This window comes from Linepithema humile, chromosome 5 (assembly GCF_040581485.1).
Source record: "Linepithema humile isolate Giens D197 chromosome 5, Lhum_UNIL_v1.0, whole genome shotgun sequence".
Classification (NCBI taxonomy): domain Eukaryota; kingdom Metazoa; phylum Arthropoda; class Insecta; order Hymenoptera; family Formicidae; genus Linepithema; species Linepithema humile.
In genome coordinates this window covers 4,667,148-4,682,561 of record NC_090132.1, presented here as the reverse complement: position 1 = coordinate 4,682,561, position 15,414 = coordinate 4,667,148, and the positions used below count along the sequence as shown (strand labels likewise).

General features: G+C 39.3%; 1 protein-coding gene across 1 annotated transcript in view; it reads right to left on the bottom strand.

Moving 5' to 3' along the window:
• The window catches only part of hiw (highwire), a 170,202-nt gene that overhangs the window by 127,904 nt on the left and 26,884 nt on the right, over positions 1-15,414 (bottom strand). The gene's annotated exons all lie outside the window — the stretch shown is intronic.

Here is a 15,414-nt window from a genome sequence, read left to right as displayed (position 1 = left end):
AATGTCACACCTGCGCCATTTTCACGACACTACGCGACGAATGTCTCATCCAACCTTCACCTGTCTCTAGATTCGGCACATCCGACACTCATCCGACACTCATCCGTGCACGAAATGTACTTAAAACGGATCGAAACGACGCGAAAAAATGAAACGACTTAGCAGTCATGTTCCTAGGCAAGTTCGGCGTGAACTGACCTGCGCCAAAGATCTGAAGTGTCATGGCGGCCGCGAATTAGATAATGTACATATAAAGGGTTCCAGATAGATTCTTCCGAAAAAATTTTCTTTTACCGAAAAACGCGTTAATCGCGATCTTATGCATTAATAAACGATCGCTCATCATTCAATTCGACATTTCGGTTATTTAGGAGCACACAAAATTCTTTCAAGTAAAAAGACGTAAAAATCGTAGCGGGCGTAAATCGGCTTTTGGATCCACGGTAATACTACGTGACTGGGAGTGTATGGAGCGAAAAGGGGGGGAATTCACGGCGCTGTTTCTACCGAGAATCCTTCTTCTAGGAAAGCCGGGCACAAAAACATTCGTCGCGTAAACAATAATACGGCAAAGTCGACAGACGCTTTTTCGGTTGTACCTGCATTGATTATCACGGCGAAATACACGTTTCTCGCATAAGTTAGCTGGGACAACGTATAATTTAAAAATACACAAAAATGCTCGTTCCACGAAAAATATTTACCCAATTAATTTACCAAATTTTAAGGACTGGTGTGTATTTTACACATCATGTAAAATGACAAGTTAAATGGTAGTTGTGAGAGATGCCATCGTGAACTCCGTTATTTTATCGCGTTTGAAAACCTTGGCCGCTTTCCTTTTCTCTTTCGTCCTCGTTACGTCGCGGAAAAATTCCGTTTTGTACACACGGTAAAAGCCCAATGCACACAGTACGCAAAGTCCTCGCGGCGTTTGATCTCCCGTTACTTTCCTGATTCTTGCGAGTACCGAGCTTCTTTTATGCAAAAGGCTCAAAGAGAATAGCGTGTATTCCTGTACATATACCGCTAGGACGAGTGACTGGAATAATGCACGGTAAGAGGGGAAGAGAAAGAGAAAACCCTGAACGAGGGTGAGGTACGATGATAGAGCGAGGAAATCCTCTGGGTGAGAAAGAGACCGGCGGAGGGCATGGAAGAGGGTAAGAAAAGAAACCAGACTTCCTCGTGGGACGTTAACTCGCGCGCGCGTTCGCCGCCGGCACGGTACCGATACTTTGTACTCGCCCGAGTACCTTTGAGTACTCGGTGCACACATATGCAGACAGCCGACGGGATGCGCCGTACAAGAGGAGAAGCGCGCAATTTCGTCCATTCGGAGGCATTCGAGCGCGAGGTTTGTTCCGCATGCACTTTACATTCGCGCGTGGTGCATAATTCGTACTGTCCGAGCACCCGGTGCACGCGGTACGACACGGTACGATTCCTTCCAACTCGCCTTCTCTCCAGATCGATGGATCTCATCGATCGCACGCGCGGCTTACGTGCGCCCTTTGAACCTGAAACGCGTATGCACTCCACGCACACACAAATTATGCACGAACATCTGTTTAGACGGTAGACGCCCGTGGATTTGTGCGCTATTCGATTACGAAATGTTAAATACGTGACCGGAAAGATCTATGAATTTATCTGCCAACATAATATTTTGAAAATCAAGAAATACCGCTTACAAATTGTAGCTGATTCCTTTTGACATCTAATAAATTTACAGATAATTTATAAGAAACACAAAGATTAGAATATACAGTTTCTCGCGTATTAAATGTGTATAGTTTCAAATGCTGGCTCGCGATGTTTAGTATTTGTGATTTTTAACGCTGGATGTTTTTTCGTGACATACAACACGACATGTGCACGTTACGGCACCTTATGTATTTTGATGGCTGGTACCAATGTTTTTTTTTTTTTTTTGTGATTTACATAACATGTGCATGCGTTGTTGTCTGCTATCATTCGCACGAGGACACTCGAATAAACAAGATGCAATGGAAATCGCTTCGCATCTAAAGTTAGCTGCGCAATTTTCAATTTCCTTTCGCCGTCGTTATCTACTTCCGACACCGCGAACGAATCTTAACTCCGTGCTTTTGCGAGTAATTTTTTTGTCGTAATACCGATGCCACAAGGCCATACGATTGTCGAATCATGATAATTATTGCTCATGTGATTGTAATTAATTATATTTCGCGAATAAGTGCCCTGAAAAAGCAGCAATCAATACTACTGAGAGAAAGAGAAAGGGAAAGCATCCCGAGACATGGAACATCAGAAAAACAACTTTAAGGTAAGTAATTTATCATTCATTTATTATTTGTAATGCTCGCGGATATTTCAGGTGGTCGAGCAATTCAGACAGTTTGGACCTCGAAATCAAACATAAAATAGTTCGGACCTTTCAAACTGAAAGTATGTTCAAACTGTCCGAAATGTCCGAACTCGACCGCTCATTTCTTTTTTTGCTTCAAACTAGTTGAACAATTCGAACATACGAAATGTTCGAATCGTTTGTCAGAGCTCTACTTGCAATGGAATTATAATCGGTAAATAATTATGTTCACGTAAAAAATTCTCCTAAAAAATTATTAGAACAAAAATCAAAATACAAACATAATGTATGCCCCATATTTCCATTTTCTTTCTCAATTACAAGCAAAATAAAATTATTTTACTTTTAATGATAACAAGAGTAATATACAAATACTAGTAACATAGTACACATTTTGAAATAAATATTATAGTACTGTGCATAAACCAGAAACGCGTGTAACGAGGTGCTGCATTCTGTATTTCGAAATGAAAGAAAATCATATGCGATATTTCTTAGCGAGCGTGTCACAGAGACAGGTGAACGACTGACGACCGAGTAAATATTGTCATGCAGACGAGCACGCTCTTCTCATCGCCAAGAACGTATCTTGTCACAATAAAAGACGGTAGAATTCTCAGTCGGGACGATATCGCCGATAAATCCTTTCTTTCACATGCAAGTAATAGACGTTCGAGGGCACATTGTTGTCGGAAGGTAATATTTATCGCCGCGAACGGCGACCATAAGTCTCGCGAAAAACGGTTACAAGGATTTTTCGCGTGGCGGTGTACTTCTAGCAATACGGATTCCATCAAGAATGTAATAGAAATGGCCGTTAGTCTGGAAAGTGGACATAACGCACGATGTCCTTTATCGTGAATGACCTATCGAACGTAATAAAATTGATTCATCGCATCACACGTATCTGTAAAAAATTACGTAGCTATCGATATTATTCCGATTTTAAATATTACTCTATCGCGTTGGACATAATAAATCTGATTCTCTTGTACATATCCATCGCATAAAAAAAAATTGTAAAACAGTCGATATTCATGATTTGTGTATGTGTGAATAATGTTCGATGGATGGAATTTTACGTGTTGATTATGATATATTTCTAAAACATATGATTTATGCGAATTAGAATTCAGATAGCATCATCGATAAATCACTCATGAATAAATATCCATATTTTTATAAGATTTCTGAATAACACCTAGAACACATAGAAACTATTGTACTCTTTTTTGCATAAGTTAAAACTGTACGCTGTACGGTACGCTGATATGAACATGGAAATATCAAACATTAAAACGCGACTAAACTTTTTCCATCCATCTGCTATGTTGGCAGAGAGCTGAAAAGACCCGTAAACCAAACAGCGCCGTTTTACGCGAACTCGACGCGCTCGAAATCGTTATCTTAAACCTTCCATCGTTCGCTACAGAAAATGGAGACCACTTTGCTTCTCTTTGCGATAGGCAAATGATAGCCCGTGCCAAAATTATTGCTATCCATCTTAACGTATATTCAACGGTCCGGATATTCATGTACTTGCACTTCGATAAAGTATAGGGCGCGAAAGTGGCCGACCTTAATTGTAAAACGGAAGTCTCGTTATCGATCGGCACCAATGGCGTAACTAACGGTCGACGAACCCTCAAGTATTCCCGATCGAATTACCGCATAGTTTCTAATTTCATCACTTTTCTTATCCGTCTCCGATTTTGAATCACTATGCAATTTCTAGAATTATTATCGAACCAATCAAATCAAGATGGATCGTGATAACAAGTTGATCTAGAAGAGTTGATGATAGACAGATGTTTCATTGCTTAATAAAGTATTTAATTAAATTCAAATATAAAATTCATGTGAAAATCCATAAAAATTACATTCTCAAAATTATTTTGACCAAAACCTAAAAAATTGTAAAAAATTGTTAAACTGCTGTTTACTGTATTAAATATAATTGTGCTCCGGTTTTTTTATTTTGCAAATACATAAATATTATTTATAGAAAAATAATATTTTGATTTCAAACTTCTCGCGCTTCTCGTGTTTTGTATATTAAATCTTCAATTTAATCTGCAGAATACTTTCTCAAACTTATCAATTTCGTAAGCTTGTTAGGCGCTCTTTCGAAACTACGTACTGGCAATGTTAGCGGTGCCTATGCTCGTAATTTCACGACGGTAAAGAAATCGCTGGTGTGTACTTCGAGCTGCCGGGTTTTCAGAAAGTCGAGTAAAAAGTCGCGTTATTAGTAACTCAATCATGACGTCCGGCAGTCGTCGGTAAAACTCGAACAAAATTTTCTCATATATCGGTCAAAGAATATTGACCGTAAAGAAGGCAACCGTAAATTCGTCGCGGTCGGAATAAATAATGCGCGATGTTATCTCCGTGTCTGGCGTTGAAAATATTTGTGCCTCATAAAAACTGAAGTGTTGTCACTGACAAACAACGAGCAATTGATTCATAACGAATGCCAAACGAATCCGAGATTGCCATGCCGATGCAGATAACGCCGGCCGTTGCAGCGTTACGCAGTTTATTACGGTTGACCGTATATATTAATAAATTCCGTTTACGAGCCAACAGGCGACGCCTATAATTCTTCGTTCGCCGCTGTCTTGCCGCGAAAATAAATAACATCCGACGCGTTCTTCGATGCGCGAAAATCGGGCAGAGAATTATAGAACATTCGCGTCATGATGAAGCGACAGCGTGACTCTCGGGAACATAGAAAAAAAATTATTTCATAAAATCTTGCACCGTTGTTGAAATATTATTCGCGCAGGGCAGTCGTTTCGTTTCTCAATTTATTAGCATTCCGCGATCGATTCTCGTTGGCAACGCGTGATTAAGTTTTTATCGAAATCCGAAATCCCGTGTCACTCGTAAATTCAAACGAGCGCACCAAAATTCGTACACCGCATACTGTGTACTTGCGCTTACGAGCGATATCTCGAATCGAAATAGTGTATATAAAAAAAGAAATTTTTCAGATAAACTCGATTCACTGATAGCTTTAAAGCCAATAGTTTCTGTAATACTGTATATGTGCTATTCAATATTTAATTACGAATATCCTTAAAGTGTATTTTCCGGAGATATTCCTTACGGATATTGCTATTGTGCCGCTCGATAAATTTCAAACTAGCGATTTCGCGCTTCGAAAGATCGTTTGATAACCCGACCTCGTCGAAGAGAATATAATACAGTTGCATGGGGAAACAAAATAGAGTTCAAAATTGATTCAAGTTCTTATAAGTGGAGCAACATAAATTAACTCATATGTGATAATCCTACATAAACATTCTAGGATTTTAAAAATCACAGAATATTTAAAATTATATTTTTTAAATAATAAGCTAGCATTATGGTATCAAATAAGCGTTGCCGCAATTTATATAACAATTTCGAGTTCAATGGATCTAAAGATAAAAGTTTGAAAACCAAAAAATTCAAGCAAGAGCCGAGAGATTCAAGGTTTCAGAGACTATAAAACTTTCGAGATACTACAGTGCGAGTGTTCAAAGATGCAAGCATCCAAGAAGTTCAAGGGCTTTAAGCCTGAGAGAACAGAAATTTTCACACATTATTCCATACACAGAAAATAAAGCCGCGATCATAAAAAGTGATAAAACTTCCGTAACGATCTAATAAATGTGCAAAATTCCTATGACAACGAGAGCTCGCGCAAACTTGGCAAACTTTGTAGCGGCGCGCAAAATCGCAAAATGTAAGTCCACGATAACGCGTTACCCGCATTCGCACGTATAACATCCGTATTCTTCTCAGCCATCGACATCTCACGGCGCGCCGTTATCATATCGACATCGTCTATTATAACCGCCCCTGCGGGCGAAATCGGGCGAGACTGCAAAGCCGAGGGATTGCAAAAACGAAATGTGCAAAAAAGCAGTGTGGTGGTGCACTGACGGCTGATGTAGCAGCGGAATCGAGCGAAAGGGACCATTAACGCCGATCCGAAAGATGCGTAAGCGACGTGATATCGGAAGAAAGCTCCTTTTTATAAGAATTTCCGGCCTTCGTGAAATGACCGTCGTCGAATCTTGCCAGCGAGTAAACCCGCGTCGGTATCAATTCTGGTTTATTGCGGAATTTGAGAGGACTACATAATAGATTAGGCCAAATATTTTACTATATAATACTATATATATTGCGTATTGAACGAACTTATTTCGGACGAACCATCTTTCGAATAACATTATAGATAAATATAACGTTACTGAAAAAATAATTTTTAGTCACACAAATAAAATAAAAATTCAACGCTGGCGTAATATGCAGAAAAAAGTATTTTATGTATATACTTTGTAGAAATTACTGATCCGATTCGTACATCATATTGAATTGTTGCAAATGAAAGTTTTATATCAACAATTCCTATGTAATGTCACGACTTAATAACGATCCTCACATCCGGCTTTAAAATCATAGAATAATATTATAAAACTTTTCCATATTTTCATAAATTTTTATTACATTTTAAAAAATTGTAAACGTTTCGCAAAGTATGCTTTCGTAAAGGATCCAACAGACACAATTGCTAAATCTTTGAAATAAATATATTCTATTTAATATTATTTTAATGCTGCAAAATGAATGCAGATAAAACAAAATTAAATCTTATCTCCGAGTAATATTTTATTAATAATGATATTTAATCATTTAATATAATAATCATAAACAATAATGACAGAATTACCGTGAAATGTGATAGCGATAAAATATATATTATCGAAATAAAATACGTATTAATAGAGAATAATATATTAATAAACGAGTCACCAACACATAATGATCAATAATATCTCTCAAATCCAATTAGCTATTTTTGAAATGTATTTGCAACACGCCTGTGTAATACAAAGATGCATAAATGCATCCTCTCGTAAAAGAATAGTGTACATTATTTACTCTCTCTTTTGGCGTTTTGCAACAATGTACCTACTATTGTACAATGCCGCATCGCAGTAAGTTCAAAATTTCCATACGTGGAACAAGAGACAAATTCATTTCCTATTGTTCTCGGCAAAAGCATCGAGCGTCGTATAACCCGGAAATGTCGCTTTACTCGCACCTGCCCCGGTAATACATTTCTTCGTACTTCGCGCGCGGACGTTGGCTAAATTTTCAACGCTGCGAATACAGCAGCGACGGTACTGAAAAAATATATATATAAACTAGCACGCATGCGAATCATCGTCACGCTGCGTGGCGCGGAGACAAGACGAAAAAAAAACATCCATCGTGTGCCGGTAGAGCGCACCCTTCTAGCTGCGCGCATCGATAATCCGCGTATCGAGAGATTTAGCTTTGACGACAACGTAGATATTTTTTGCGCCTCTTTTTTGTATCTTTCATTTATACATCGGCACGCGCGCGCGTAGGACGCGCGTCCGATGACCCATGCTGCAGCACGCGGTTCTTTGCCATTCATTGGCCACTGGATAACTTTAATTAGACGAGACTTATCGACGACATATCGGTCTGTGACTGATGCAGTCACGAGTTTTCCGATGCGATTCTCTTTCGGTACCAACGCGTTACTTTTCACTCTATTTGTCGACATTCGCGATGTACTACTACATTAAAAATAACCCATCTAAGAATAAATCTAGGACGCTAAAGTTTTCCATCGTAGAAAAACTCATTTCTAGACTTCGCGTCTTGAGAAGAAAAACTATGGACTTGGCATTTGACTTATCCAACTTATTTTTATGTATATTAAATTTTTTTTTAAACTCACAAAAGATAATTTCGACAAAAAATTAAAATAATCATAAATCACGACGTACTGTTTTCACGTCAGATTTTTCGTCTAAAAATTTGCGTACAGATTTTCGAATTTATTTATTCTGCTCACGGTTCCATCCGTCTCCGATCCGCTACTTCAAAGCCGTAATAAAGTTGCGCGAATTGTTGATGATTGCACGCTGTGGACGATCCAACTCGGCGCTCGCTGGTTGGTAGATCGAACTTTCGCAGGATAGTCGGAGAAGGGCACGTAAACGCATCTACGATATATCGGTATACGGTATATCGAGCTTCAAAGGGTCGCATCCACACGTCGGTCTTTCAATAGCCAACACTCCGGCTATATCCGGTTTTTTAAAAGCCCACCCTGGCCCACCACCATCCACACCGCAACGACACAACTTGCCACTCCCACTGAATGGCTTCCATCCCTCAAAATCTGCGATAGAGCACCCATCCCTTTTCCTCCTTTCTCTTTCCTCTCTTTCTGGCCATAGTTTATTTTTTACTCCGCAAAACCATCCGAAATGCATGCATAGTCTATCGTCCGCTTTCACGGAGCCTAATTCAGCATCGCGTCGTGGAACATCAAACGGATCGCAGGCATTAAAAGAAATAAGCGACCGGGAGGAAGTAGTGAGACGTCCGCTGCTAAGGAACGGAGATTATAATCACTGCTAAAAGCGGAGAAAACCGACGGGAAACAAGCAAAAGCCGCGCGCGCGATCGACACCGGAAAATAGCGGGCTACGTCAATAGCGCGAGAGATACCGGAAAAGTACTCGAGCGGAAAGTCGGGCAGTTCGTCCTTCTTGGCCGCGTACTATCGAGGGAAGGAAGGAACGAAGGTGTTTGCAAATTACGTGGAGTCTGAAGCGACTTAGAGACTTTCAGAGTTTTAATTACTCCGTGCGAGCGATGCTGTCTCTCTTCCTCTACCATTCCTCGCCCTCGTTTACGTTTCCGCTATCATGTCGAGGTGCTGTTTCAATTTTACGAAAGATCTTCAGCTCTGATACGAAAGGGCGTTCCGTGACGTTGCGTTCTACCGACGCGTACTAAATCTTGATTAGAGCTACATTGGTTCATGAAAATAGTCAAATATTTCTAAAATGTTCTAAAATTATTTAGAAATGTATTACTTTAAAAATATATTATTTGTATTTTTTTAATAATACACTAGCCAAAAATTGGTTTTTATAAATTTAACTCTTTTTTCATACATATTTCCTATTAAACAATTTATAGAATTTTTAAAACATTTAATCGCTTATATTTCTTGTTATTGCTTTCATTAAATGGAATTTGGTAATAAGTTAATTTTACGGTAGAAATTAACAAATGAAATTCTTTTTGAAGAAATTATTAAACGCAAATTTCATTTCCCGCTTCTGTTAAATGACCGACTTTACTCGCCGCGCTCGCATTTTGCTTATTAAAACACTAACGCAAAGGTATACATTTCCTAGTGATTGTGTTCTTACTTTTGCTTCTGTTTCCCTCACAATGTAATTTTTTCTTTTTAAAAAAATCATTAAAAGCATTTACGAACACGCGTAGCTACTTAAGATTTGCGCTACGTACAGTGCGCTAGATAGCAAAATGCACAAACGTGTCGATAACAGTAAAAAACGAAAAACTAAACGATAAGTAAAATAAAAACTATAGATGCATACAAATGAATATGATTTATGTATTTGGGTTGTACTGAACAATAAAATAACCTGTTTTTCTTGTTAATTCATCACGCTACATGCAAAACGAGGATTCCATAAATATTTAATATGTAACGAATAATTAACAATAAAAAAAAATAAATTGCTCAAAAATATATTTTCGATAAAAATATCTTATTGATCCGAATAAATTCATAAATCTTACGAAGATTATTTTAGATAACATTAATTAATCAAATCATCAAAAAAGATTATGCCTGAGCTTGTAATATACGAGTACGCCATTAGCGGGCGCAACTACCGCGTTCGATCGCAATTCCTACGATCCGCAATTTCTTACAGGAACACGACGTAAGTCACGATAGGGACGATCGGGCGACAGTGACAGATACCACCGACCTCGAGCAAAAAGACTCGCTGGAGGACATTAATGTAAAAAGGAAGGGATCTCGCTACGTCGAGATTCCGTCGCTTTCCTGAAGCGAGCGACATAAACAATTTCGGGCGCTGATTATTATCCATAAATACGCCGCAAATTTACGGAGCGCAAAGTTATGCGGGGTTGCGGTGTGAATACAAATTTATGCGGCACCGGCCATGGCGCGACGAAAAAACTTTTTTTCCTTGTAAACTCGTTGTAAAGTTGATTTCAGACGAGGGAGGTAAAAAAAATATATGCCACGCGCGCGCGTGTCAGAGTCAAGAGGGTCGATTGCACGCACCGCGGTACCATACCCGCGGATAAATATTTATATGTGCACTCACGCGTCGACGTCATACGCACCAGTGTATATAGGCACGTCTCTTTCATCGACGTGAAAAAAAGGGATTCACTTTTCGCGCGAGAAGCGCGGCGGCGGGATTTTACGCGTTTGCTTTGACGCGTGGGACATCATTTTTTAAAAGAGATCCCTTATTCGCGATGCGAATATATTACGTACGATCGTGGGCACACTGCCACTTACAGTCTCCTATTCGCGACGTAGTGCAGAAAATCAAAACTAATTATCAAAGTTATCCGAAGTTATAAAGTAGTAATTCTCTGATTAATCATGCGAGTTTACCTAACCATATTTCTACGACGATGCCCCTTTCCGATTACCACCCGGATCGCGAAACATTGTCTAAAAGATGATAAAGGATATTAGCTTCCCCACGAAGATATAGTTTAAAATAGCGCAAGGATAAAAAGTAGCGTGAGCGCGAAGGCGCGGAGAAAAAACAAATTTATCGTTAATAATTTTCGAGCGCGTGCAAGTGTGTGGAATCTTGGTTTCCCATGAAAGAGAATGTTGTTTCAATATTTTTTCTTTCTCGAAGCAGATCGCGATATCGTAATGAAAGTCGTCGGAAAATATAGATGAACAAAAAATTACAATTTACGCCGATACATGTGACAAACGCGAACAAAAGCACTGATAAAATCTCGTTTCACCTTCGAGATCGCCGTCTCTCGTTTCGCATCAAATTTACGCATCTCGATATCTCGTTAGTCATACGGAGCCCGGTTATCGATGCGTGCATTCCGACCTCTGAAAAGTTCACAAAGTGTCATCCGTTTGCCTCGCCGTGAAATTTCATTTCTATCGAGAGCCATCAACGCACAGGTGCTTGCGCTTTAACGGGCGAAACAGGTTTCGCTGATCCTTTAATTTATATCTCGCGCATGTTACGAAAGCTTAGACAGCGAAATTGCGCGAGGTTGCATACGGACGAAAATATCATGCTTGTAACAAAGTCCCGCGGCCACGCGCGTGTAACGGAGTCTGCACTCGTCTCTCTCCTTCCGTCGAAAACACTAGGAAGAGTGGAATCAGATACAACGCTGCGCTCCCCGAGGCATTGGGTACCGGGAGAAACTCGGCAAACAATTATAACTTCCGGTGGGAAACAGCGGTATATATCGCCGCGGAGCTGCCGGCGCACGTCGTTCCGAAACGTTACATTTATGGTCCCGTTGGTGTTATCGAGCTCTGAATTTCTGGTTTCGAAATTTCCAGTTGCGCCGCGACCGGTTGCGGTCGACCGCCACCCTCGACAACGATTACCTTTCTTAGCGCTGCGCGCGATTCGATCCGTCCCCCGGCACATTCGCTCGGATTCCTCCTCATCTGGCTATACCACTAACGGTGGTCTTCATAGAAATATCATTTCTCCTGACCTTTTGCATTGTTAGTGGGATTTCTTGTTTCACGTCAGCTCGAAGTCGCTATTTTTACTCAAGCTACTGATACGCGAATAATTAACATTTGCATTCCTCATGCTAGCCGCACTGAAATAACAATGTTCAATGATGATCAGATAGGTTTTGAGCTCCGAGAGTTAGGAATTTAATTTCGAATCTCTCATGCTTTTTCCGCGATCTATTTCCGATCGAATGATAATAATAATAATGAGAGAAGTTGTAATATAATTTGTTAATAATGATTCAGAGAAATCCTTAAATAATTATTCGCGAGTAAAACTTTATTCGTTCCATTAATTCCTTATTTGTTGGACAAAATAAAATTCTGCGCTACTTTAATTTCCAGTGAGTTCTTGTGTCTATATTCGACGTTGGTACACACGTAGCGATGTAACGTTCACGCGTAATCCCTTTCGTCGTCGGACCACAAAGTTTTCCCATTTCACGAGGTATGTACACTTTTGTTTTCACCGTGCGGCGAAACAAATTTCCAGGTGCATTTCGAAGCACTGAGCGAACGAACAAGCGAGCGAGTGTTCTCACGAACGAGCTCCATTTGACGAGATGCATTTCGCCGCCGCGTTCTCTCCTCTTGCAAGATGCACTTGCGAAAAATGATCTTTTCGTCGAATTCGTAACAATGGTATAAGATAGACTCACTTTTTTCCCATATAGAACGCATAAATGTTTGAAGCTTAGGAAAAAGTTGTTAGTATAAATGTTGGAAAAAGCAAAATTATATATCGATTGAATGAAATTCGTTAAAAATATAAACGCCAGCTAGCTGAATCTATTTTTAATGATTCCGTGGCATAAATACGTCATAAAGCTCTATTTTTATAACAAGAACACAAAATTAATGGTCAACGGACCATTGTGCTTGAAATAGCAAATTTATAAATATCGACATTCAGACGTTAAAGAGAAAAGCTAAGGCAAGCATTTGTTAACAAATTTATGGAAAACGAATATTATTTAATTAAACAATTAGAATGCACAGTTACATTCTGCATTCACAGAGAATACAATTTACAGAAACGAATGTATTGGCTTTGGGTGTTGGCTTATCAAAATCATCGTTCTAAGTAGGTCAGGCCTGTATATCTACCGGCAATTAATCACCTGTTTGGATCAAACAAAAAATTAGCAGTGCGATCGCGCAGTACTAGTAATACGTCATATGAAACGACAGGCTGATAATCAATTGAGATTGCTATCGGTGAGTGGGTATCAATTTAGAATACTTAATACCCTCCGTTCGAGCGTGCATTTCCGTCTAGCCGATCGCCGGCGCCGAGGTCACGCTACTTTTTCAACGTCATATCGAAATTGGAAAATCTATCGAGAGTAGCCACGGTTACGATTAATCTTCGGCGGCAGTCAGATCGCAAGCTTCTCGATATTTTACTCGTGCGATATGACATTTGGCCGTACCGAGAGAGCACCGTCGGCGGAACGAACGAGCGAGACGGCATTGCGACAAATCGATCATCGAAATACGTTTCTTATCGGGTCCTTCGCCAGGGTCTCCGCAAACTTGAAGGTGAAAAGTTGACCCGCGCGATCCTTCGCGTGAGATTTCGGCCCGAGGTTTCAACGCAACATTACGTTACGACATGTTCCGCGCACAGAAACGGAACTGGTACAAGTGTAAGGCCGCGTGCGGTCACATTAGCAAACGATAAGCGATGACTTGCGAGCTATGAATGGGGAGGTGAGTAAGCATACCTGCTGCCAAACAAAATTCAAACACGCATAATTCAATGAAACTTTATACCGCGTGAGCAGCGGCGTTGCAAGAAACGGTATATCACACAGAATCAATTTTTCATATTGTAATCAGTCATTGTTGCGTTTTTTTAGCGAATTACGAACAAACGCAGATATAGCAATTATGTATCAGAATCTGAATTCAAAATTATACCGATTTCAATCTCAATTTTAAAGTGACTTGAATTATTACGAACGTTATTGTCTCACTATTTTTCATGCATAAAATTTTATTTCTCGCAAATGGGGAAATTTGCCTGTATTTTTCTTTGTAAAATCCTCGCTTGAGATTTTTCGAAGCGAGTCAATGCCAGACGGAAATCCGATGTCCCAAAAATTCATGGCTGTCAAAATATTGCGATGTAACGGGAGCAGTAACGTTCGTTGGGGGCCGTCGTACGGATTTGAGAGCGTCACAATGTCATCCGTGACATCTTGTCAGAAAAGTAAATGGCGAAATCAATTTTCAGATGCGGCCAACTAAAGAGCGAGACAACGTTTTGCAACAACGTTGGTATGTCTGCCGCTGAAGTTTTGTGCTCCGATTTATATCTACGAGAAAATACGATCGTTTTACTTCATGTAGAATAATATATCAGAGATAACTGAAATTTATAAGAGAATTAATAGTAGATGCAATTTGAATTTTGACTCTAGAACTGTATCATTAAAAATTTATCCGCTAATCGTGGCGTTCTTGGCTCGCATGAGTTCTTAAGCATTATTAATGATTTACGAAGTGCAAGAGGAAATGGACATCAAAACACGAAATGACGGTACACATTTATCAGGAGCAATTTATCATGGCTTGTCAACCTGGATAATTCAAAGTAGTTATTAGCTTCTCAAACTCGGTTTCTGGCTTCATTTAAATATCTCACTTCCAATCTGATACTGCTAAAAAGTATGAAAGTGTGAACTGATAATACATTCAAGTACATTTTCGCGTAAAACGCGAACGCGCAGTAATGTAAAAAACGACTTAGATCAAGAAGAACACACTGTTTCTCTTTATAATACAAAAATATTTACATATAATAGATAATCTGCATTATATTAAAAATTGTCACGTTCTCTCTCCGTAAAAACTGTTAATAAAAATAAATTCTTTGTCATTACGAAAGATGCGATCGTAGTAGCTAAAACGCCGAGACTCACGGCCTTATCAGCCGCGCTTTATCCGTCGTGACTGATAAAGAGCTTGCAACCGTAAGACGGCGAAAAAGTCAAATAGGGTCGTATAGCAGATAGCCAGTGAGATAAGGTGGAAGATAAGCGCAAATAAAACAGCGGTTCACAATTGTTTTTATTAATTAATTCACTGTTTCATTAATGCATCGACATGCCGACGAAGGCATGATAAAATAAAAACGATAAATATCGTTTAATTCAAATATTCATAAAAGATAATTGGCACGTGTTAAAGAGTCTTGGTTACTAGGTCGAGAAAATCAATTTCTCGCTATCATCTTCCGAGAAAAAGAAGTAGAACTCTACTGTATATTTTAAAACATAAATCCTCTTAACCTTCTAGCTATAATATGCAAAACAGCTTTCTTAAAATTTCCGATAAAAAAATTAAAACATACCACAGTTACAATGTATTATTGCTTAATTATGTCCATATTAAATCAACATAAAACAACTTCAGTGTTAAT